The sequence below is a fragment of the Podarcis bocagei genome (assembly GCF_964188305.1).
Source record: "Podarcis bocagei genome assembly, chromosome: 12".
NCBI lineage: Eukaryota > Metazoa > Chordata > Lepidosauria > Squamata > Lacertidae > Podarcis > Podarcis bocagei.
Genome location: NC_138137.1, coordinates 33791953 through 33817068, shown reverse-complemented (window position 1 = coordinate 33817068; position 25116 = coordinate 33791953).

Below are 25116 nucleotides of genomic sequence, written 5' to 3'. Positions count from 1 at the left end.
GTCCGCGACTGGACCTAATGGTCAGGGGTCCCTTTACTTTTACCTTTTGCCCCTGGTTTAGAAGAATGTTTCATTCAGGTCTTACCGATTTCCCATAAGCATCTCATTGGCTACTGCAAGAACAGAATGCTGGACTAGATGGGCCATTGCCATGATCCATGAGCTTATGCTCCTAATGCAAAGTTTGCCTCTCTGCCAGGAAAACATTTTGATCAATAAAAGAAACCAACCAGGTTTTTATGGGGCAGAGCCCAGAAATGACTCTAAGCTACAAAAACTTTTGCTACAATAGGCAACCCTAGACCTATATACTCAGTAGTAAGTTCCATTCAATTGAATGGTACTTACTCCCATGAAAGTGTATATAGGATTCCATGCCCACTCTGTGATTCTTAAAGATACCAAAAGAATCTCTTTTGTTTTGTTTTTGTCTTTGCTGCAGCTACCCTTCTGGTACGAATATTTCTGGTAACATTATTTTTCATAACGTTTATAATTATGTTGGTTCTTGACTTTTGCCTCTCCAGCTATATTTGTATCTGTGTCTTTAAACAAGATAAGCTGCATTCTGGTTCTATTGCTTTGACAAGTCCTTTGTGATATATGATACGTATATATATTTTCTGTTTGTTTAAAGTACATTTTAAATAACACGTCATGATTTATACAGCTCCACCAGGATCCCTAGTCTAGGGTCTTTACTAGATAGGAAAAAATGTATATTATTTATAGCTGCCCGACAAACGTGGCTCCGGTAGCAATTAGAGCATATCTGAGGAATTTGCAGTATGTTTCTCATGGCTATCCCAAAGACTTATGCTTGCGATGAGACATTTTCCTTCCTGTGTTGGCCCTTTTGCATACATGGTAGATCTGAGGACAGGGTTTTTAAGTTACTCCCCCTACGTTATTGCTAATGTAACGGTGTGGTTTTTCAGGATCAAAATGTAGCTGCTTTGTTTTGTCCGGGGCCATGTCAGAGATCACATCTTCCTGATACTGGTCCTTATGTCAACTCTAGTAACCTCAGCAGGCTCTGTGTCATTTTTCGAACTCCACATGAACAGAGCAAGCTGCCTGGCTATTTGTCCAGGCTATTTGTCCATCTATCTGATCATGGTCAACTCAGACTGCCAGCAGCTCTCTTGGGCCTCAAGGAGAGGTCCTCTTTTTTAAAATATTTTTTATTGAAGATTTTCCTAGTTTACAAAAGTACGTGCATTGTCTCTTTTTTCAGGTTGTGTTTTCTACAGATTAGTTTCAGCTCAGTTGTTGTGAGACATCAGTGTTGTATACAGTATAAGTATAAGAGGTCTTTGTGATCATCCAGAAAGGGGTGGATGGACACTAGTCTCGGAGTATGACAAGGCCATACTTTTATTTATTTACAGTCATGATTGACTCAACAGAACATGCGGTGGTGGGCAGAAGGTATCATTCTCATCACTCATGTTCACGTAAGGAACTAAGTCAGAAAAATGGCAACATAGCCATAAACTATAGGAGCAGTTGTTGTTTTTTCTAAAAATTGACAAATTTGGAGGGGGGCATAACACTCTGTCGCTGGATGTAGCCTGCCACCAACACATGAGCCACCACTGCAGTAAAGTAAGAGACAACCCTCCTACAAAGCAAAATTGGAGCAGAAAAATGGCTACTGTTTTCCCTGGGTGAGAATATTTTGGGGGAATTGGGGAAGATCTTAGCCCAGTCTTAGAAGCACAGCCTTTCCATCAATTTCTCCAAAACTATGGACAAGCAAATTCTTCATTCCCCCTCCTTACTGGTTTTTAGAAGGCCTAAAACGGTCATACCTTTTCCATCTTGCCTTTGGTCTTGGTGAATTTTGCAGAGCAAAACATCTGGGGTTCCCTGAATGAGACTGATGCTGCAATCCAATGCTCATCCACCTGGAGAAAGGCCTCAACTGAACATGTGGGCCATACTTCCAAGTAAACACGTAGAAGATCTGGGTTGTAAATGATCAGTCCAATCTTAGTAGTTTCAGACTTTTAAATCATGAGCTGTAACAAGGAATTACTTTGTGGTCTTTTAAAATGTTAAAACCAAATCGCTGCCATGCACTCATACCCTGCATGGGAGAGATTTACTGATTTCAAGGAGATCACTCGAGCAATTTGCAAGCTGGGCCAGCAGCGTGAATAGATATAAGTCTATCTCTGAGCTAATTAGTAATCCAGGAGATGCAAATAGGAGCTGAATAATTGTTTTGGTGCATCACATTCATCTGCTAGAAGCTGATCAGGAGAGTGATTGCCATTCAGCTCAATGAGGCTGCTTCAGCAGCCTGAATAATTGATATTCAAGAAGCAAAATTATGACATTTCTGCTTATTGTGCTATTCATGCATTGCCATCACGGTAAAAACATGGCGCCCGTCTTGATGTAGCATTCTGCACCATAGGAGTGTTGGCCTGGACTCTGCTGACATCTGCAGACTGTTACTTTTGCCATCACCATTTGAATAATTAATTGCTGATCACTCCCATGCCTGAAGAGAGGTTCTAGCTAACATAAAAATCAGAACTGGGATACACAAGCTATGGTTGGAGACCTGTGAATAGTAATAGGCAGATCCAACCAAATCTATTTCATAATTCATCTAGAGTACCGAGGTTAAATTCCTGGATGTTTGCTAGATGCCCTCACAATTAACCTGAATTCAGGATCCAGTTGATTGAAATGCTATGTCCTGTTGGGACATTCCTTGGAGTTCTCCCCTCCCCCATCCTTAATTCACCAAAAGTAAATGACCACATTCAGGGCGACATCAGAGGATCCCTCTTCAGGCATTCAAGCAGTTATGGGTCCATTTCTGATGGGGCTGGACTCAATAAATAAATAAGTTGTTCTACCTCCAGTAGAATGTATAGTAATATATTAGCTGGAAATCTTTCCACATTGCTTGGATTGACAGGAATAGAATATTACTGGAGGTCTAAGGTCCAGAAATTAAATATTAATATGAGCAAAAAATAATGAGGGAAAGGATGTGGAAAAGTAGTACAAAAGGTCCCTCTTAAATAAAAAATTGTAAGTCCTCACCTGGTCGCTCTCTAAATTTATATCTCACCTTTCTTCCCAAAGGACATCAGGGCAGCAAAAACATCTATCTATATATTTTCTGCAGCAGATTCAGATGAATCCGGAACTGAAGCAGGACATTTTGCAGGGTATTCTGGGTTTGTCCAAGGTCATTTTTTTTTTATAATAATTTTTTTTATTGCTTTTTTTTCCCAAGGTCAGAATACATCGTCAATGACACAACAAAAGCGGTTTTACATAGAAAAGAAGAAATTATAGAAGAAAATTCCCTTTTTCAAGTCAATTTTCGTGATCAACCGGACTTCCCCACGTCCTCCATCCCCTGCTTTCTTTACAATAAAAATAAACAGCAAATTAATACCTTATTTTATATGTTTTTGTGTTTTCATTTAGTTATATAGTCTGCAATTTATACTTTTCTAAATCATAACTTAATTTCCACCATTTACCAATCTCAATACTGAAGCATGTTTTTCCCAAAAGCTTAGCAAATTCTCAACATTCATATAACTTATAATGTTTTTGTAAATAGTCCTTAAATTTTTTCCAGTCCTCTTCCACTGCCTCTTCTCCCAGATCACGGATTCTGGCTGTCATTTCAGCTAATTCCATGTAGTCCATCAGCTGCGAATGCCATTCTTCCAGCGTGGGTAACTCCTGTGCCTTCCAATATTTGGCTATAAGGATTCTTGCTGCTGTAGTCGCATATAAAAAGAAAGTTCTATCTTTCTTTGACACTCTCTGGCCCACAATGCCCAGGAGGAAGGCCTCTGGTTTCTTATGGAAGGTATACTTAAACACCTTTTTCAACTCATTGTAAATCATTTCCCAAAAAGCCTTCACCCTCGGGCATGTCCACCAGAGGTGAAAAAATGTTCCTTCAGCCTCCTTGCATTTCCAACATTTATTATCAGACAAATGATATATCTTTGCAAGTTTGACTGGGGTCATGTACCACCTGTATACCATTTTCATAATGTTTTCTTTTAAGGCACTACATGCCGTGAATTTCATACCGGTGGTCCACAACCTTTCCCAGTCTTCAGACATAATGTTGTACCCAATGTCTTGAGCCCATTTTATCATAGCTGATTTAACTGTCTCATCTTGAGTGTTCCATTTAAGCAGCAAGTTATACATTCTTGAAAGCACTTTCGTCTTAGGTTCAAGTAGTTCTGTCTCTAATTTTGATTTTTCCACCTGGAAACCAATTTTTTTGTCCTTTTTAAAGATCTCTAAAATTTGGGCATAATGAAACCAGTCTCGCACCTTTCCCTTCAATTTTTCAAAACTCTGCAGCCTCCAGGTATCACCATCTCTTTCTATTATCTCACAATATTTTACCCAGCCACTCTCCATATTACGTAATTTTATGGCCTTAGCCTCCGTCGGTGATAACCACTGTCCAAGGTCATTTTAAAAGGGAATTGAAATTATTGGGCATGTCTATCTTTGGCCCATTAATTTCAATATAACTTAGTTGGTTACAAGCCATTAAAACATCATAGCATTCAGAAATATTTCTAAGATTTATATTTATTTTATTGATGTATTGCATCTTTTTTTTATTGGAATCAAAAAGCACAACCAGCCAAAAGACCTCCCCCCACTCTGAAATGAATGGGGTTTTGCAAGAAAATAGAACCATCCATTGTTGGTTGCATCCCTGGACTTTGTTAAGCTCTGAAGGATTTCTTACCATCTGTGCTGATTTCATCTAATTTCATCATGATTGCCAGCTGTCTTGCCTGGATCCTGTTCCAGAATGTAGGATTAATGTTAGCATACAAAATTATAGAGGACGATGGTCCAGTTTTGCAGTTTCATGCCAGCAACCGAACTCACAAGCCACTGTATTTCAACTTTAACTCCCCTCCTTCTATCTATAAAATCAGCTGCAAACCAAGGTTTAGTCCAAGCTTGTTTCATCAGCTACTGTTGAAATAACTTTTGCTGCTGGTCCTGTGCAACACTTAACCACAGGAACAATGAAAGGTAGGGTTGCCATATTTTGAAGAGCAATAAAGAGGACACATTTGCCAACTTCTACTTTTAACTATGGATCTTCATGACGACTCTCATTTTACAGACCCATGAAAAAGAGGACATGTCCTGGAAAAAGAGGACATATGGCAGCCCTAACACAACACCCTGAACTCATCAACAGCTTTTGATCATCTTTACTATTTCCAGGCCAGCAAAAAATTTGGCTTATATTGTTACCTGTGTATGTGCTACAGTGTATGTGCAAAGGCCATACTCTTAAGTAGAAGTGGATTTAGGGCAGCGCGACTGGTTCTGCCGCAATGTGTGCCATGCCTTGGGGGTGCCACAGGGCACAGCAACTATAATGTAGTGAACTGAGTGGAAGGCTAGAAGCAGGCGGGTGATTAGACATGTACATGTGATCAGAATTCCTATAACATATAAGTAAGCCTTGTATTGGGAAGTTTTTAAATGTTTGATGTTTTATTATGATTTTTTTGCTGGAAGCCACCTGGAGTGGCTGGGGGATCCCAACCAGATGGGTGGGGTATTTATTATTATTATTATTATTATTATTATTATTATTATTATTATTATTATTATTAACCAACATCAATGGTTTGGGAACAAGTAAAGGTAAAAGACCCCTGGACAGTTAAGTCCAGCCAAAGGCAAATATGCGGTGTAGCGCTCATCTTGAATATACTACCAAACAATATCATAGCTCTTGATGTGGCAGCTACATATGCAAACCTACCTTATTTTTGCAGAGGTAATACTTGGTGCTATTTTTCTAGAAAAAGAAGTGCGAGAACTCACCATGAACACCTCCCTCGTTCTCTTAGGATGGCAATGGCGCCCACCTGAGAGGTGCTGATCTTAGTTCCCGTGAGTTCCTGCTGAAAAAAAACCTGGTGCAGTGGTACCCCGGGTTACATACGCTTCAGGTCACAGACTCCGCTAACCCAGAAATAGTACCTCGGGTTAAGAACTTTGCTTCAGGATGAGAACAGAAATCGTGCTCCAGTGGTGCGGTGGAAGCGGGAGGCCCCATTAGCTAAAGTGGTGCTTCAGGTTAAGAATAGTTTCAGGTTAAGAACGGACCTCCGGAACGAATTAAGTACTTAATCCGAGGCACTACTGTAATACTGATGGGGGAAGACAAGGATGGCTAACATGTCAAGAGGGCACCATTTAGAACTGCAATAAATTTCAATTTCTAAAATGGCAAACTTGCATTGGGCGAGTTTGTGGAATACCTAAATGGATCAGATAAGATCTGCAATAAATTTTAACTACGGAAAAGTTTTCATTTCCTAACGAATGCAGCCGCTGCATGCAACTTCCCTCATGGACGTTCTTAACCCCACGTGCCCCCTCTGTCAAAAGCAATATTACAAATGTTAAAAAACCACTTGTAATATGTTTTAATGAAGCTGTCCTTCTTGGTGAAAGTTGACATTTTTTTATATTAATTGGTGTCGCACCCACTTTGCTGAAGAACAAACATACGTTACAAAATGGTTTATACAAATATGTCTCATTAGATGGCTTATTTCTTCCAGAACCCACCTCATAATAGAGAATGACATGGATCGAGTTTTTCATTGTTTCATTTTCTTTCATGATGCAATGGCTCCCCCCCCCCTTCAGTGCAACAGTTTGAAATCTTACAACAGGCTGCATCAACAACTGCTAGCATCCTCAGGATAACTGTGGGGCACACTTACTTATTGCTAAGCGTGTATAGGATTGCAACCTAAAATATATAGTGTAGTGGAGCTGGAGCCTCAAAGTACTTTCTGACTTCAGTTCTGATAGGACTAGGAATGGGGAAGACATTTGAATCATTTTGTACTTAGAATCATAGACTCATAGAATTGTAAAGTTGGAAGGGACCCCGGGGGTCATCTAGGCCAACCCCCTGAGCTCTTGGGCCACAGGCTTCTAAAAGTGAACCTACCTAAGCTCACACTTTCCAAAAACCAACCAACCAACCATTGAAATTAGACCTTCTCTTAATTTTGTAATGCAGTTCTTCAGTCAACTAAGCCAGGTAATGTGCACCAAAGTACACATACTAGGCTAAATTATGCATACAAATGCATATATTGGTGAAACCGACATACAAAAATGCATTATAGTATGGGAAATTGCTTTGCAAAGCTATATTAGGCAAGACTGCATATGGATATGTGCCTGTTAAGAGAAATTTGTGCTAAAATGCTGCTGAATTTTCACGATGACTTTTAAAAGGAAACTGACGTGGAAGTGTGGAGAACTTAAGATTGGGAAAAAGAGAAAAGGAGAGAAACTGAAATCGACAGGTTTGCCCACTGCCAGCCATGACCTAACTTAGTTTTACATCTGGTACAACCCTATGCATATCGGCCCTAAAGGTGTTCAAGGCAAAAGTGGTTCCCGTGCTTGCTTATGCTGCCCCGCTCTGGGCCGTGATGACAGACCTTGCTCCTCTTGAGACTCTGCAAAACCAATTCCTACGTCGGCTCCTAATGCTCCCCCTGTGCGTAAGCAACGCAGCCATGCGACTAGAATTGAAGATCGCATCCTTAGAAACTTGCCTGTGGAAGCAAGTCTTCAATTATTGGTTATCATTGTGGCACAGATTACCAGACCATTACCTTGTCCAATGCTTATGGCGAGATGAATTCTCCAGCCTTTGGACTAGTAGAATTCATGCCAAACTCCTGAGCTATGGAATCTCTCCCTTAGATTCCCTAAAACTAGATCAAATCACTGCTCAAAGACTGATCCGCCAAAGACTGGATGACATCGATTTACAGCGAAATTATACGCTGGGGGGAGGTGTTTGTTCGCCCCAGAACATTGGTATCACTTTAACTTACTGCGTTCCATCATACCTCTCCTCCCTTTCGACTGTTGCCCATAGGCTGGCCTTCACCAAAGCGAGGTTTAACGTTTTCCCCTCCAATGTCCTGAGACATAGATTCTCAAAGGGCCAAGCCTCCGCCATGTGCGAATGTGATAAGGAGACGCCGGAGTCGCTTTAGCACATTATGTTCACTTGCCCCTTATTCAAGGTGCCACGGGCAAATTTGTTGGGATCAATCATACAGAAACTAGAGGGTACCCCACCAAAATTCCACCTTGCCCAAATCTTGCAGGATAAGGATACCCATACGACCCTGAAAGTGGCTAGGTTCCTGGTCGCTGTCCTTACCCAAAAGCGTTGCCAAGGAGCACCACAAGCTAATTAAGGCGTAGTATGCCATTCCATCTTATAGTATTTTATTGTTATAGTAGTGTTTTAGCGGCTGTTTTTTCCCACGTGCACAAGCTGTTATTTATGTCTTGTTTTTATCTGTATGGGCCTACGGCCGTAATAAATTATTATTATTATTTATTTATTATGCATATTTATTCAGAAGTAATTCCCACACCGCTTGAAACTGTTGAATCCATCTAGCTATAACTAAGTTGAGTGTTACCTACTGACTAAAGTTTAACATATGGCGCTATCCACACAAGGACCATGTCATTTGAAAAAAATGGTCAGAGAGAAATTATAGTCACTTCGCATGTTGCAAGTGGATTGATTCTTTGGGTACCAAAGGGGTTCAAATTATTCTGGTAAACTTCCCTAATTCTGGAACAGTAAGAGCTGTTTGGCAGTGGAGCAGACTTCCACGAGAGATGGTAGACCCTCCTTCTTTGGAGGTTTTTAAGCAGAGGTTGGACGGCTATCTGCCATGGATGCTTTAGCTGAGATTCCTGCATTACAGGGGCTTGACCTTAGATGACCCTTTGGGTCCCTTTCAACTCTGATTCCCTAATTCTGTCTAGCAATGCAATTGGATCCCCAGTAGTAGCTTTTCCACACAATTAATGTTTGGGGAATTGAGAAAGCAATTAACATGATATGAAGACACATATATTATTTTGCAGATTAATTACACAAAGCGAGAAGCAGCATAAATTATCCAAAGCCCTTTTCTTATTGCACAATTATACATTAGTGTATGTACTGTTTTATAGCTGTTCATTTAGCAGCCACAGCCAATTAATCTACTAACAAGCCTTGATGATGACAAAGGAATGCACCTTCCGATAGTTAAGGTAAGCAACTGACTTTGCATCCTTGCTATGATGGAAATACCTCTTCCCTTTTTTATTATGAATAAACCTGTGTGTGTATTCTACCACTGAGAATGGGTGACGGTGGAATCTCGCAGATTCAGAGGCATTCAAAAATAATGGCCAATTTTGGTTAAAGTCCATTTGGAAACACAGCTTCATCCAGATGTGAAGTGTCTCAACCCATCTTTCCCCCCAGGAGTATATAAAATTAACTTTTAAAGAAATTTCATTTAGGCTCATGGACCTGAACTCTTTGGAGTTAGAGCTCTCTGGAGACTGCAGTTCTGAGGAGGAGATAGATCTAGGTCCACCCCATGTTGGACTGCAGGCACTGAGGCCCAATCTCCTATTACCCTGAAGATACACCTCTGTTGACAAGCTCTGAGGGCTGGTCGACAGGCTTCTTAGGAGGATCAAGAGAGTCCTGAAGAGAGAGCTTCATAGCTGGAAACCCCTTTACTACAAAGAACCAAGATGAAGGTGCTGGCTCTTTAACTGACCAGGAGGTAGCACTCAATGGGCGTGGCTTCCAGTCAATGACCACCTAGCTCTGGTATAAAACTCAGCCAGATTTCCTTCTGAGACAACCTGGATGTTTGGTCCTGATCTCTGCACCACAATTGCCCTCCAGGCACCTTGACTTGCTACCTGAGGAATCAGGACCTACTGACCTGCCCTTCCTTAAGCCCACCTCCACCTCTCTCCCTTTCCTACACTGTCTATCCTATGTCAAATTTTAGACTGTCAGAACAGGGACCTAGTACTCTTATACTTCACGAAGCACCGTGTACACTGAAGGTGTAATAATAATAACAACCAACATTCTGCCCCTCCTTCTCTGTAAGTGAAAACCAGCTATTCTGATGCATTATCTCTCTCCTTGTATATGTATCATCCTGTTGTATCATACAGTTTCTGGAAGCACTCCTCTCCCAGCAACTCAATTATAATAATTTAGGGAACCCTCTGTCCCTCGCAGTCTCCCACAGTACCAGGACATCTCATGCCTGCCTTGTTTCATGTTATTAACTTTAAAAAAAAACATGTTGTGCCCTGTGAAATCTGGATGTATAAAACTCATACTGTGATGGCGACAGATGTTCTGGAAACAATTAGTTCATACATTCCTTCTCATCAAATACCTTGTCATATTCAGTTTAACAAGGCAAATTATAGCTTTAATATACTCCATCCTACACTCTTATTTGCGATAAAGAATAAGAGCACTCTGTGCACATAATGATGAACTTTACAAAGAAGGGAGGGAGGGAAAGGTGGCAAGAGATGGGAAGCCACTCTATGGAATGCACAGAGGGCACTGTCAGAACATCTGCCTTACATGCCAAAGGTCCCAGGTTCAATCCCCAGTACAGTGGTACCTTGGGTTACATACGCTTCAGGTTACACACTCCACTAACCCAGAAATAGTGCTTCAGGTTAAGAACTTTGCTTCAGGATAAGAACAGAAATCGGGCTCCGGTGGCACGGCGGCAGCAGAAGGCCCCATTAGCTAAAGTGGTGTTTCAGGTTAAGAACAGTTTCAGGTTAAGAACGGACCTCCGGAACGAATTAAGTACTTAACCTGAGGTACCACTGTATTTGGGAATGCCCCGTGCCTGAATTTCTAGGGAGCCACTGCCAGTTCGTGTTAGTGCTGTGCTAGGTAGACCATTATAAGGCAGCTTCCTGCATTCCTTCTCTATCACAGCTGAGGTTTCTATGTCAGCACCCAACTGCTCAGAGACCCGTTTAGCATCTATAACCATGTAGTCCGACATCCATACTGCGCCACCCATACCTAGTCATTTCATAATGAATTGACCTCCAAGGGGCTTTGTATTAAGATTCAGGGCAGGAAACATTGCCACTCAGTTCCCTGTACCCCTGACTGTGTTGTTTAGTGGTTAGAATGTCAGACTAGGGCCAGGACCCAGATCTCTACTTTGCCACGAAGCTGACTGGGTGGTTTGGGCCTATCCTCTTAGCCTATCCTATGTCACAAGGTTTCTGTGAGGATAAAATGAGGAGAACCATGTGCTCCACCTTGAGCTCCGTGGAAGAAAGGTGGGCTATTAATATAGTCATCAATAAAATAATCATGAACTAATAAATATCCACTTTATATTTTTTTTATTTGGTCACAGCCTACAGCCTGAGGGCTGCATGTGGGACCAAGCAACAGGAGCTCACCCCGTTGCGGGGATTCGAACCACCAACCTTATGATTGGTAAGCCCAAGAGGCTTAGTGGTTTAGACCACAGCGCCACTCGTGAAGAGCTGTTAGGAGACCCCTATTCCCCTCACAGAGCAACTATTCCCACCGTAGTTTAACAGTCCATCTTTCTACCTGGGATAATGGATATACTAGTAGGGGGGAATGTTTTGGGAGGGATGGGGAACACTCTTTTACCCAATGTGCCCCCACCCAAAAATCCCCTTCTGAGAGTTGGGTGGGGTGTTAAAAAAGCCAAGAAGCCTTGACCACAATCACTCAGCATCTTCTGATCAAAGCCTGTGCTGGAGAACAATGCCAACATTTTTTTCCTTCTTAATTAAGGTTTTCAACATAATGCACTTAATTTTAAAATGATCGCAGTGATATTAAAGATGGTATCTCAGTATGAAATTATTGCCTCGCTTCAGGTCCATCTAATTCATATGCTGGGATTTGTCCTTCTGTTCTCAGTCGGAATTATGGAACATGTCATCTTCCACAGGTCCATTATTTGGTTACTGCCAGCGCTGCCAGTATAATTTCTTTTGAGAGCCAAAACTTTACCCTGTACACTCTGAGGGGAGCACCCACCCCACAGAAGTAATTAGACATTAGGCACCCTTAGGAGTATGACAGATGTTAATGTGCAACATCTATTCTACACTTTATGTGAAATGCATTATCTATTTTGTACTATACCTTTAAAAATATTGTTTAACGTAAATAGTTAACTGCCTTCGTGTTTATATCTTTATTCTTCAGTATACTAGAATAAAACATATTTCAGCTATTTAATGGACTGAAGCTAAACTTTGATGGCTCATTGACTGCCAATTTGTCGCTACCAGGGCTTCTAATGGCCATATCGCCATATTGTCTGCTGTCAGCAATTTGTGGGGGCCCTTTCCCCCATATGCTGCATGAAAACTTCATCTGCTCTGCTTTATGAAATTGGGATGGCTCTGCTACACACAGACATCCTAATATAGAGTGCTGCTTGCAACCGATGTGTTTCCATTGCATGCACTTTGAAAGTGTGTTAAGAGCTGCGAAATGTTCACTTAATTTAAAATAATGGTGCAGACCTCATATTATTCAATATATTTTTGTCTCTCTGGTGCAGAGTGAATCAGGGTTTAGCAATACCCCTCTACAGGGTGAGGAATCATGCAGGTGTTGAAAACTGTAGCAAACAGACAGAAGTTGCAAACAGACACACCTTTGAATGTCTGAAAGCGGCAACTGAGAACACCGACAAGAATGGGGCACTTATGGAAAAAAAGCTTTATTTTAAAAAATGTTCTTTTTAAAGCATTTAATAATGTGAGCTTACTAGATAACATAGGGACGCGGGTGGCACTGTGGGTTAAACCACAGAGCCTAGGACTTGTCGATCAGAAGGTTGGCGGTTTGAATCCCCACGACGGGGTGAGCTCCCGTTGCTCGGTCCCTGCTCCTGCCAACCGTGCAGTTCGAAAGCACGTCAAAGTGCAAGTAGATAAATAGGTACCACTCCAGCGGGAAGGTAAATGGCGTCCGTGTGCTGCTCTGGTTCGCCAGAAGCGGCTTAGTCATGCTGGCCACATGACCCAGAAGCTGTACGCCGGCTCCCTCGGCCAGTAAAGCGAGATGAGCGTCACAACCCCAGAGTCGGCCACGACTGGACCTAATGGTCAGGGGTCCCTTTACCTTTTTACTAGATAATATAAGAACCCTCCTGGCCCAGGTCAAAGGTCCATCTAGACCAGCATCCTGTTCTCACAGTGGCCAACAAGATGCTCATGGGAAAACCAGGTGCTCAATTGGAGTGCAACACTGCTCTGTCCACCTGTGATTCCCAGAAACTGTCTCCAGCAGTAGAGGAAGAACATAGCGGTCATGACTAGTAGCCACTGATAGCATTATCCTCCACGAATTGCAAAATGTACACACTTCTGTTTACTCCGGTTTGGGAAGCGGTCTACAACGTGTCAACCACAAACCATATCCATCAGGTATCTATCCTGTCATATCTTATGAAATGCTGCATTCCCCCCAAGAACCAGCTTCAATCCAAACCTGGGGCGGGGTGGAGAAAATGACCTAGCTGCATTTTGAGTTAGTAATGTGTACAAAGTCTTTGTCTAATCCTCTCTTAAGCCACTCAAGCTGGTGGCCATGCCTGTCCTCTTGACTGACTTACAGTACCTCCTCAGCTTCTCCTTGCCAGTCTCCTCTAACTTCACTATCCCCAAAATATTTACAAGCAAACCACTAGGTTCCCTGGCTGAATCTGCTATAGTTCTTTAAAGTTTCAAAGTATTAAAAAATTGTAATATGCACAAGTAAACCTTCTCTCTTTGCACGTATCTTTATAAAGCTCACAGAGAAATTAGAATAAAGTCCAGTTTCCTGCTTCCTCTACTCATTGTTGAAAGCTAGATCCTCTCTCAAACTCTTTCATCTGTAGCATTTATGACTAACCTGACCTTTTTAGCTTTCCTGACCTAAAATAAATTAGCCACATCTTGCAGACTGCCCAGGTGTGGGAGATTGAGGTACTGGTCATGTGTACATGTGTATCTACTCAGAAGTAAGCCTCATTGAGGATTACTGAATTACTGAGGATTACTGAAGCTTCCATTTTTTTCTTTCTTTTTTAGCATTGCTTACATGGATATTTTTCAAAGTTTCTAGCTAATGTCTGTTCTAAAAGCATTCAATGTGGGTATCAGTCCAAGACATGTTGCCACCTGAAGTGGAACCCAAATCCTCCCATTGCCAGATGCAAAAAGGCCCCTGCACTTTTCATATTTGTGTAGGTGAGGGGATTTCAGCTGAAACCCCCTCTTTTGCACTGTTAAAGGTGCAGGAAAGGCTGTGTCCCTTTCTCACACTGACTGAAAGCCAATCAAATGGAAGCTTTGAAATTACCTTTTGCTGGGTTGTTACCACGGCCTTTACGTCTTGGACTCTCTGGTTCATTCACAGCAGGCTATTAAAGTGCTGAAAGAAACATGAAGCAATGAATTCTATGCATGAAACAGGCATGAAACCACATCCAAACCTTGCATATCACCCAACTGAAAATGAAGTGTTTTTTCCCCAATGGAGGCAATTTCACAGCTGTTGAATAACTGACTGATGCTACAGAGTGGTGTACACTCTAGAGAATTACATGTGAATCAGCCCTTGGAATTGAAAAGTGGCTTCTTGAGCCCTGTGTTAGTGCATCTCTGGTCTTTCCTGTGCATTCCCTAGTCTCTTAGTGGAGGGGGCAATGCAAACAATGCAAAACAAACACATTTTGTAAACCCTGCAAAGAATACTAAACTATGTAAATGCACGTATCTTTGTCTTAATTTGCATGCATTATCCTAACAGCAGCATTTACAGTTTGCAACAAGAACACCGCACTGGAGGAAACTGGACATAAACACACCTCATTTTCACAAACAGCATTTCCAATAACGCCATCTGCTCTGGAGCTGAGAACTTTAAAACTCTGCCCACGTAAACCTTGATCCATAACCATCTCTGTATGACAGGCGATGTCAACGGGCTGTTGGGAAACAATGCTTGAGGATTTCTCAGCTTTCAGAAATGTTCTCTCTGCCAGAGACGAATGATTGGATGTATGTAATGTCAGAGATTCATAGCAGGGGAAGAGGTTTTTCATCAGTGTATTGGCATTTGGCACATTGTCAGTGTTTAAGTGAGCTCCTTGACCTGATTGCTGGAAAGCAGGGAAGTGTTTTCCCGTGAAGGACAAAAGCCACAATGGACCAGCTATTCATGAGAATTCCTACTAAAGTGCTAAAACACACTTTTTTTTCATCAGTGCAGTTGTCAAGTAGAATCCAGGCTCAATAGCAAAAAGTAAGATGATGTCAGGAGGAGCGGCTGGTGTAGCAGCTCCCATCCATGTTGTCAGCCTGATGGCCAGATGTAGAGGTTGAGTCAAATAGACCAGAAAATGCTGGGGCGGGGGTGTTTCTGTAGAAGGAGAGATGCTCAACCAGCTGGAGGATAAAGGCATGGCAGGCAGCACATTTAGAGCAGGTTACAAGCAGGGATGGAGCAAGTATTCAGAATAAGTAACAGCAAAAGAGGAAAGAGATAAACTATGGGCTAGCTTTACCACAGCAACTTAGGAAAGAAGGGGAAAGAGAGCGTTTCTGGGGCTAGCTAGCACCGTGGTGAGTCGAGGAGGGAAAGGGTTCGCTGAAAGAAAAAAGGGGCTCCCTGCACACCTGATGATAGAGGGGTGAGTGGAGAAGCAAGGCTGCTCAAATGAATACATTTCAGAAGAGTTCTGAGGATGAGAAGGGCTCTAAACCATCGGAGTGACGATCTCGACTGCTCTTTTCTAATAGGCAATCTGGGAATCTTATCCCAAGGATCCCTTGGGATCCTTAATGACTTAGAGGTAAAGTACAATCAAGCAGTATCTAAATGTTGTTAAATAAAAATAGTAGAAAAGTGGAAGTTCATCATCATTATTATCAACCACTAAAATGAATGGAAGATGTATAGGAGGATATGTGAATTGTTGCTCATACGTCTACACCTCAAAGTATGCAAGAGAGTGGGATGTGTCAAACTTAAATTATACTCGGAGTAAGAGCATAAGAAGAGGCTGCGGGATCAGGAAAATGCCCCATCTAGTCCAGCATTCTGTTATCATAGTGGCCACCAGTTGCCTGTGGGAAACTCACATGGACGGCCTGAGCGAAAGAGCATTATGCCCTCTTGTGGTTTCCAACAAGTGGAGCAGTATTGCCTCCTATACTGTGCATCCATTGAAATGATTAAGTCATGTCTATTAATTTCACTTGCCTCCCCCCATTTATATGTATAATCCCAGGCACCGCCATCATGGATTTGGCCAGGCATGGTCCGGTCATTGGCTACCAGAGAGGAATTCTCTCATTAAAATAAAGCATGGACACATTTCTTTGTCCATGGAGTTTTCTTGGCAGGGATACAGGAGTGGCTTGCCGGTTCCTGCTCCAGGTGGATCACGTTTGGTCAAAACTCTCCACTATGACCTGTCCATCTTGGGTGGCCCTGCACGGCATAGCTCATAGCTTCTCTGAGTTATTCAAGCCCCTTCGTCACGGCAAGGCAGTGATCCATGAAGGGCACAAGGAGAAGGGGACGACAGAGGACGAGATGGTTGGACAGTGTTCTCGAAGCTACAAACATGAATCTGACCAAACTGCGGGAGGCAGTGGAAGACAGGAGTGCCTGGCGTGCTCTGGTCCATGGGGTCACGGAGAGTCGGACACGGCTAAATGACTAAACAACAACAACAACATGGGCACATTTCTATCTCACCTTCTTCCTCGATCTGAGTGACTCATAGAAGCTCTCAATGGACTCAAGATTGTCTCAAAGCACCTCATAATTCAAGCAGGCACACTGACCTTAGCCAAGGTTAGAACTCCTAAAGCTGCAGAAATAAATAGGACTCACGTGCAAGTCATGTGCTGGAAAAGCCTTTTTGTTCCAGGCCTGTGAAGACTCTCTCATTAAAGATGAGCAAATGCACCCCTTCAGTAAGTAACTTGGTATACTGGCATACTATTTATAACTTTATATGGAATGTTGATCCATTTCTGAATTAAAAGCGCCGAGTGTCTTGTAAATCGTCATTCTACAGCCAGCTCCTCATTCTAGCAAACGCTTGAGTTAAAATGCTTGAGTGCTAAAACATACACCATCAGTCTTCCAAAAGTTAGTTTCCCTTTTCTTTTGTCTAAAATGATTCAAATCATTGCATACAGAATGAGATGGAATGGCCTCCGTGCTGATGGCATATCAGTTTTGTTTACCTGATTCCAAACCCATTTGGAGCTCATCAAGGCAACATCAAAGAGTGTTGTTCTAGCCAGTGTCGGGAAATTGCATTGATGGAAGTGGCGGGAGGAAGGGGAGAGAACTCTTTTAGGAACAGATCCAGTGTTTCTCCCCCCCCCCTTCATCTTCATGTTTGAAGGGATTACTGTATTAAGAAGCAAATTGGGGAAGCCTTTTTTGTTAGCATTAAACAAATGGAGCGCCTTCAAGGGAAAGAGGCATCTTCCAAGACTTCAAATGAATTTTTTTGTTCTTTCCAAACAAATAATTGATAGATACACACTTGCTGTCAGTAATGCTATTCTGCAAGGACTCATTAAAATGATGCCTCATTTAGCTGTCAAGCCAGTAGGACGAGCAGTTCCTGGAATACAACCACAAGCATGGTGAATTTCAGGGTATTTTTGGAACAGAACAAATCACTTGTTACAATAAATGTGATAATTCAATCTTTTGCCCTTAAAAGTAATAGAAACTGCAGCTAAGTAATTCGTATGTTGTATTCCGGCCCCAATGCCTAAGCTATTGCAGTGATAGGGTGATAGCCAACTAAGTTATACTCAGAGTAGACCCAAGGAAATTTATATACATTCCCTTACTTGGGACACTACTAGTCAATCTTTCCTTAAAAGTTGATAACTTGCGTGGACATGTCCTAAGATTGATGGAACAGTGGAAGGTCTGAAATTTCTATATAAACGGCTGATTGTCTCTACAACCTGCGACCATCCAGAGGTGAATTTTGGACCTCAAGTCCCATCTGCCTCAGTCAGCATGGCCAATGGTTGAGGATAATGGGAGCCTTGGTTCACCAACAGCTTGGGGGGGGGGTACAGGTTCCACGCTCCTGCTCTCCAGATAAAAGTTGTGTTTTATGCCAGTCTCCATTTTGTGATTTCCTGGACCCCAAATAATTTCAGTTCTGGACTTTGAACTTTCTTTCTAAGCAGAGAGTTCAAAACAAACTATAATGGAAGGTTGCTCTTCCAGAAACTGTGGTCATATCTCATTGCCTTGTTCATTAGACATACAGTATACTGTAACTAACTTTCTTTAAACACATGCATACACTATGTCGGTCACTTTGGGCTCTACCAAAATATCCTGAACAACAAACCTAAGCAATGAGGACTACTTAAGAAAAGGACCCTTTTGGATCATGTCAATGGCCCATGAAGTCCAGCATCCTGGTCTCACAGTGGCCAACCAGATGGTGTTTTTTTTTGTTTGTTTTAGGAATATATAGTATGTACAGTGGTACCTCAGGTTAAGTACTTAATTTGTTCCAGAGGTCCATTCTTAATCTGAAACTGTTCTTAATCTGAAGCACCACTTTAGCTACTGGGGCCTCCCGCTGCTGCTGCACCGCCAGAGCACAATTTCTGTTCTTATCCTGAAGCAAAGTTCTTAACCTGAAGCACTATTTCTGGGTTAGCAGAGTGTGTAACCTGAAGCGTATGTAACCTGAAGCGTATGTAACCCGAGGCAGCGGCGTAGCGTGGGTTGTCAGCACCCGGGGCAAGGCAAGTAATTTGCGCCCCCTAACCCCTAACCTGCCGCCACTGCCAGCTTCTTCTTGCTGCTGCCTGGTCTGGTCTGGTGTGGTTCTCTCCCACACTCAGCGCTGCGCTGGGCGGCCGCTGCACTGTCCCTCCCCCAGATAGTCCCTTGCTCTCTCTCCGCACCGCAAGCCTGGCACCCACCCCCTCCACAGTGGGCGGCGACCCAGCGGCTCGGATCGGATTCGCACAGCCAGCACTGCAGTGAGAGAGAGTGAGTGAGCCAGGTAGGGGCAGAGAGCTGCGAGTGCGAGCGCCCCCCCCAGATGTTGCGCCCGGTGCGGCCGGCCCCCCCTGCACCCCCCACGCTACGCCACTGACCCAAGGTACCACTGTGTGTGTGTATATATATATATATATATATATATATATATATATTTATATATATATATAAAGCATATATCCTGTCCTTGATCACTTTGAGTTCAATAGGACTCACTCCCAGGTAAATGTTTATAGTGGGGGAGGGGGAGCTCCAGCACATAGGCAAAACTTGGTCCACCAAAGGTTCAGATTTAGCCCACCTGGCTATTTTACCCAAACCATACCCACCGACCCCACACCTGACATCAGATGTGGGGCAGGTAGCATCATAGCTGTGATTGCAGAAAGGGGAGCCTCACATTGTGCTTTCCATTGTGCATTGGTGGGGGAAAGCAGGCTTCAGTTCAGCAGTAAAGCCAAATCCTGCAGCACTTTAAAACACCACACAGGGATCTTTGCAAACCCCCCGCATGGTGCTTTGAAATCCTAACTTCAGGACTTCAAAGTGTTCAACTACCTGACATCATTGTGTTGTCTGGGGGCTGGCAAATGGACACCCATGCCCACTCATAAAGCCCTTGTTTATAGAATTTTAGCCGTAATGTTTTATCAAGTCCGGACAAATAATTACTGCAAATGGTTTTTCTTTTTACACAACAACAAGTTTATATATATATATGGTGAGGGAGAAAGAAAAGGGGAAGAGATTTGTGGAGGAGAAAATTGCTTGGTGCAACATTGTCTAGGCATTTCCATGGGCATAAGAGTGGTTGGTTGTTGTTGTGGGGGTTTTTTTTGCCAGCGTGAATTACCTTTGCAAAATATGCAGCATCTTTCCTTAAAGAGTAGTGTTAACCTTTGGTTCCTGATACTGGCTCTCTCTGTTTCATTTGCAAGGGAATTAGACACTCACTGACAATTGGCCCATGCACTCTCTTTACATGACAGTGGCCCAGCTATTACAAATTAATAAACACAAATGGGTATCATAGTGTCATTCATTTAAATATAGACTATATAGCTGAGTCCCAAGATTTCCGAAACCAGCTATCACATCATGATGAATGTAATCATGCCCATCATATCCCATGCAATTGAACAGAAGTCTCCAAGATCATCTCCCAGATCGTTAGCAGGAGGTTAGCTGGAGTCAAGGTGTATTTTCAGCTCCTTCTACACTTGCTGAATTCCAATCAATTTGACTCATCTCTCTCGTTTTTAAAATAATATGTCTTGTTATTGGGGAGGAGGAGGTGTGAATACCAATTTGTATACTGTCATAACCTTCTCTGCACCTACACACCTGAGAGGCGGACTCGTTACAGATTAGTTTTTTCATAATTATTATCGCCATTACAGTTGGGTTCAGTGCTACAAAGGAGCATGGTAATAATTCTGCAATGCAATGCTCTAACCTAGGGAAGCTATATAAAATGTGCCACCCAGTAGATTGTTGTGATGGACTTTGCAGAGTCTTTTCACAGAAGCATGCCTTTAAAACAACAACTAACTTGTCAATATGACAAAAATATCCCCTCCCCAGTTGAAATACAGAAGAGAATGACTGTGGCATGCCAAGCCCTCTTGTCTAGAAAAATGCAACCTGTGTGGCTGATAGAAGTAGTATGACTCATGCAACACGTTGGCGACTAATATACACACAATAATTATACATTCTTTATCAATCTTCTGAGAAAAATAAAAACCTTGTGCAAAGCCACAGAGACTTACGAACTACCCAACCTGAGAAGAACTTATACTGTCTGGTTTCAATGGATTTTTCAAATGCTTAACTCAGTCTTTTGTTGTCTTTATCTTTTTAGGTAAGTTCACGAAGATACCAACAAAGGGTAAGTTCGGTGTTGTTCACAATACTGAGAGATGCTAGTGACGTTGTAAAGGTAAAGGGTAAAGGGACCCCTGACCATTAGGTCCAGTCGTGACCGACTCTGGGGTTGCGGCGCTCATCTCGCTTTATTGGCCGAGGGAGCCGGCGTACAGCTTCCGGGTCATGTGGCCAGCATGACTAAGCCGCTTCTGGCGAACCAGAGCAGCGCACGGAAACGCCATTTACCTTCCCGCCGGAGCGGTACCTATTTATCTACTTGCACTTTGACGTGCTTTCAAACTGCTAGGTTGGCAGGAGCAGGGACCGAGCAACGGGAGCTCACCCCGTCGCGGGGATTCAAACCGCCAACCTTCTGATCAGCAAGTCCTAGGCTCAGTGGTTTAACCCACAGCGCCACCCGCGTCCCTTAGTGAAGTTGTAGATGGATGTTAATGAAGTTGTAGACAGGGTGTTGGCATTTTGCGCCTGTTTCGCCCTGGCAGTCCAAGTAAGGCCGCTGTTTGCCCCCAATGGGGCCCTTTTACTGGGGCTTGCAGATAGCACACTCCCAAGGTAGTTTTCCGGGCTTCTTCAGTGGTCTAATCTCAAAGCCTTGATACGTATATTGATATTCAATTTCATAAAGAATACTATTTCTTGGCTTAAGCTTAAGAGACTGATTTGCTTAGCCTCTTGTCTGGCTGTTTCAGGCTTAGCTTCCCTCACCCTCCAGCTCCTCATCACCCAAACCCAATGAGGTAAAAACTTCAGGAGACAACGAATCACTGGGATAAACAAGTGAGGAACTGAATCTTCCGTCCTGTTCATGCAGTACTTAGAGTGGGTTGCTAAGGAATAGAAAATGTATTGTTACAAAAGAGGGCACAGAACTTCCAAAAAAAATTCCTGCGCAAATATAAATATAAATATATATGTATATAATATGCATAATATATGTGTACAATATAATATATACATTGTATATAATATTGCACAGTATCTCTCTCATCCGTACAGATCCACATTTTGGGGAGAAATACTACAAATTAAACAGAAAGATCTGACCTGGTGACCTGCATCCCTGCTTAGTCTACTGTCCAGAAGCCAGCTATTGATGGGCAAGTTCAAGGCCCCTGTTTCCCCTTCTTAGGGTTATCTTTAAACTGAACTTGTACCAGACAGCCCTTCGTGTACAGGGGGTGCATTCAAGTAGAGGACTGTCCTCTGTAATGCAAGGAACATGGGCAACTTGTATAACGTATAAGTGGATATGCATGCACAGAATTGCGCTCACCAGCTCTTATCCTTTTCATCTGTGCAGCCAGGAGGAAGTCTGAACAGAACTGAATACACTGCATACAAGTAACAGTGGCAGACCTTGCGGTCTCAAATTTCAGTGGCGTACTGTGCGGTGCCAAAATTCAGCCCCCCCCCCACCTCTCGGCTTCCGTTCAACATCACAGTTGCAGCGCCCCCGAGGCCCAGTGCAACCGAACTGGTGGCACTCCCCTAAACCAACCTCTGCAAGTAAGTTGTATACCCTGAGTGCAAATCTGTACAGTTCCAGCTACTTTATTCCAATAGTTTTAATTTTTGAGGCTGCTTCTTGTACTGTTTCATCGTTGGCTTGCGTGTATGACTTTCTGTGTTACGATCTGTTTGTTTTATTGCAAGTTTCCCTGAGTACACTTGGTTTTAAATATTTAAATATTGCAATTGCATGCATACAGGCTCTCTCTGTGGAGTCAGGAACCCTGAAAACGGGGCTGCTGTTAGGAGAGTCAACAATCGTTTTGTGATACATGGCTTCTCTCCGCCCACCCACCTTCCCAAATACATGAAGTCTCTTGAAGAAAAAGAAAACACACTGTGGTGCTGTAAATGCATGTCTTTATTTACGAGTCAAATTTGTGTAGCTTGGCTCATAAACCGAGGAGGCTGCTGGGGGGGGGGGCTGCCTTGAGAGAGAGTTTAAAGCAGTGTGATCTGCTGTACACGATCTTGCTGACTGGAGGAGGTTTCACCACTAATATCATTATCTACCCCAGTTTTCTTGCAGCTACATATCTCTGCCCCGTGTAATAATATTAATAATATTAATAATACCCTGGGTGGCTCTCAACAGAATACCACTACCAACAATAAAAAACAACAATAAAACATCAAACATTAAAAACTTCCCTAAACAGGGTTATCTTCTAAAAGTCAGGTAGTTGTTTATTTCCTTGACATCTGATGGGACGGTGTTCCATAGGGTGGGCACCACTACCAAGAAGGCCCTCTGCTTGGCTTCCTGCAACCTGACTTCTCGCAATGAGGGAACCCTTGGAGCTGGACCTCAGTGTCCGGGTAGAACAATGGGGGTGGAGATGCTCCTTCAGGTACAGTGGTACCTTGGGTTACATACGCTTCAGGTTACATATGCTTCAGGTTACAGACTTCGCTAACCCAGAAATAGTATCTTGGGTTAAGAACTTTACTTTAGGATGAGAACAGAAATCATGGCGGTGCAGCAGCAGCAGGAGGCCCCATTAGCTAAAGTCATGCTTCAGGTTAAGAACAGTTTCAGGTTAAGAACGGACCTCCGGAACGAATTAAGTACTTAACCTGAGGTACCACTGTACAGTGGGCCGAGGCCATTTAGGGCTTTTGTTTTGTCAGCAGCAACACTTTGAATTGTGCTCAGAAACGTACTGGGAGCCAATGCAGGTCTTTCAGGACCAGTGTGATATGGTCTTGGTGGCCACTCCCAGTCACCAGTCTAGCTGTCTGAGTTGTTTGTGTTTTAGTATTGACTTATTTGATCCATTGTTCTCCCCCTAAATTGACATGCCATATTTAATAAAAAACCACTCCAAATATAATGTTAAAGGAAGGATAAAATAAGGGTCCCCAGTCATGCAGAAAGATCCTGCGTATGTCATACCCTCTAACAAGTTGAGTCCCAAAACCGGGACATGCTGCCATGTGAGATCACGGAGCCCAAATACAGTACATGCTTTTTTCAGGGTGCCACACAAAATTGCATAAAGATAGACTGCAGAATGGTAAATAACAGTTACCTTTTCGAATAAATGAACAGTTTTATAAGGAAGAATGAGCTAGACAGCATTTGGGCTATTTTCTCCTGTTATTAAATAATTGTTTATATGACATATATTTATACACTATTTTGTAATCAGTGCAATATCATTCATATATATATATATATATATATATATATATATATATATATATATGGGGGATGTTTGATACTCATGTGCTACTTGTATGAAATAAATGAACTATTTAATAAAATAAAATAAAATGGCTAGGGCACTCTCACCGACTCTGACTAGAGAAATGTGTGGTTTATCAAGACATGGGTTTTTATCTGGATGGAAATGTATTGCACATATGTATGGCATTCTGTGGTCAGATGCAAAAATGAATACTGTTAATTCTTCACCGCTTAGGGACAGGTTGTTTTGGTGCATGAAATAACTACCCAGAAAGAACACACAGCAACTAGATCTAGTTCAAGTCCCAAATGCAAAGAATGCAAACATTATCACTGCCATAAGTGAGGAAAGAGCTGTGCAGAGTTTCAGGATTTAACAAGCCTGCATTTATCAAATGCAAAAAAAAAAAGGTGAGCTGTAGCCTGCACTGTGGAATTTCCAGATTGGGATCGAGAGAATAAGCAAAAAAATATTTCCATGTGAACATAACATCTGACAAAGTGAAGTAAGATATTCCCCAGAGATACTTCCAAGAGTTTATCGGGGTCATTTCAAGGCTCTCTTCAAGATTTAATCTTCAGTGGCATTTGTTCTACATTGTAAGTCATTTTGGGATCTGCTATTTGAGGCCATTCTACTGTCAGATGTTGTCAGTTTCATTCTGACATTTTCAGAGGCCCCCCCTCCAGAAAGGTGCTGGTAGTGAAGCAAAGTAACAGGGGCTGGCATGCCTCAGCTGCTGTGAAAACAGTTATTTCCCAAATAGATTTCATCTCAGTTCTATATAAATAGAGCAGTCTTTGCCCGGGGCTGATGGGAATTGTAGTCCGAAACAGCTAGAGGCCACCAGGTTAGACTCATAGAGTTGGAAGAGAGTCATCTAGTCCAGGCATGGCCAAACTTGGCCCTCCAGATGCTTTGGGACTACAATTCCCATCATCCCTGACCACTGGTCCTGTTAGCTAGGGATGATGGGAGTTGTAGTCCCAAAACAGCTGGAGGGCCAAGTTTGGCCAT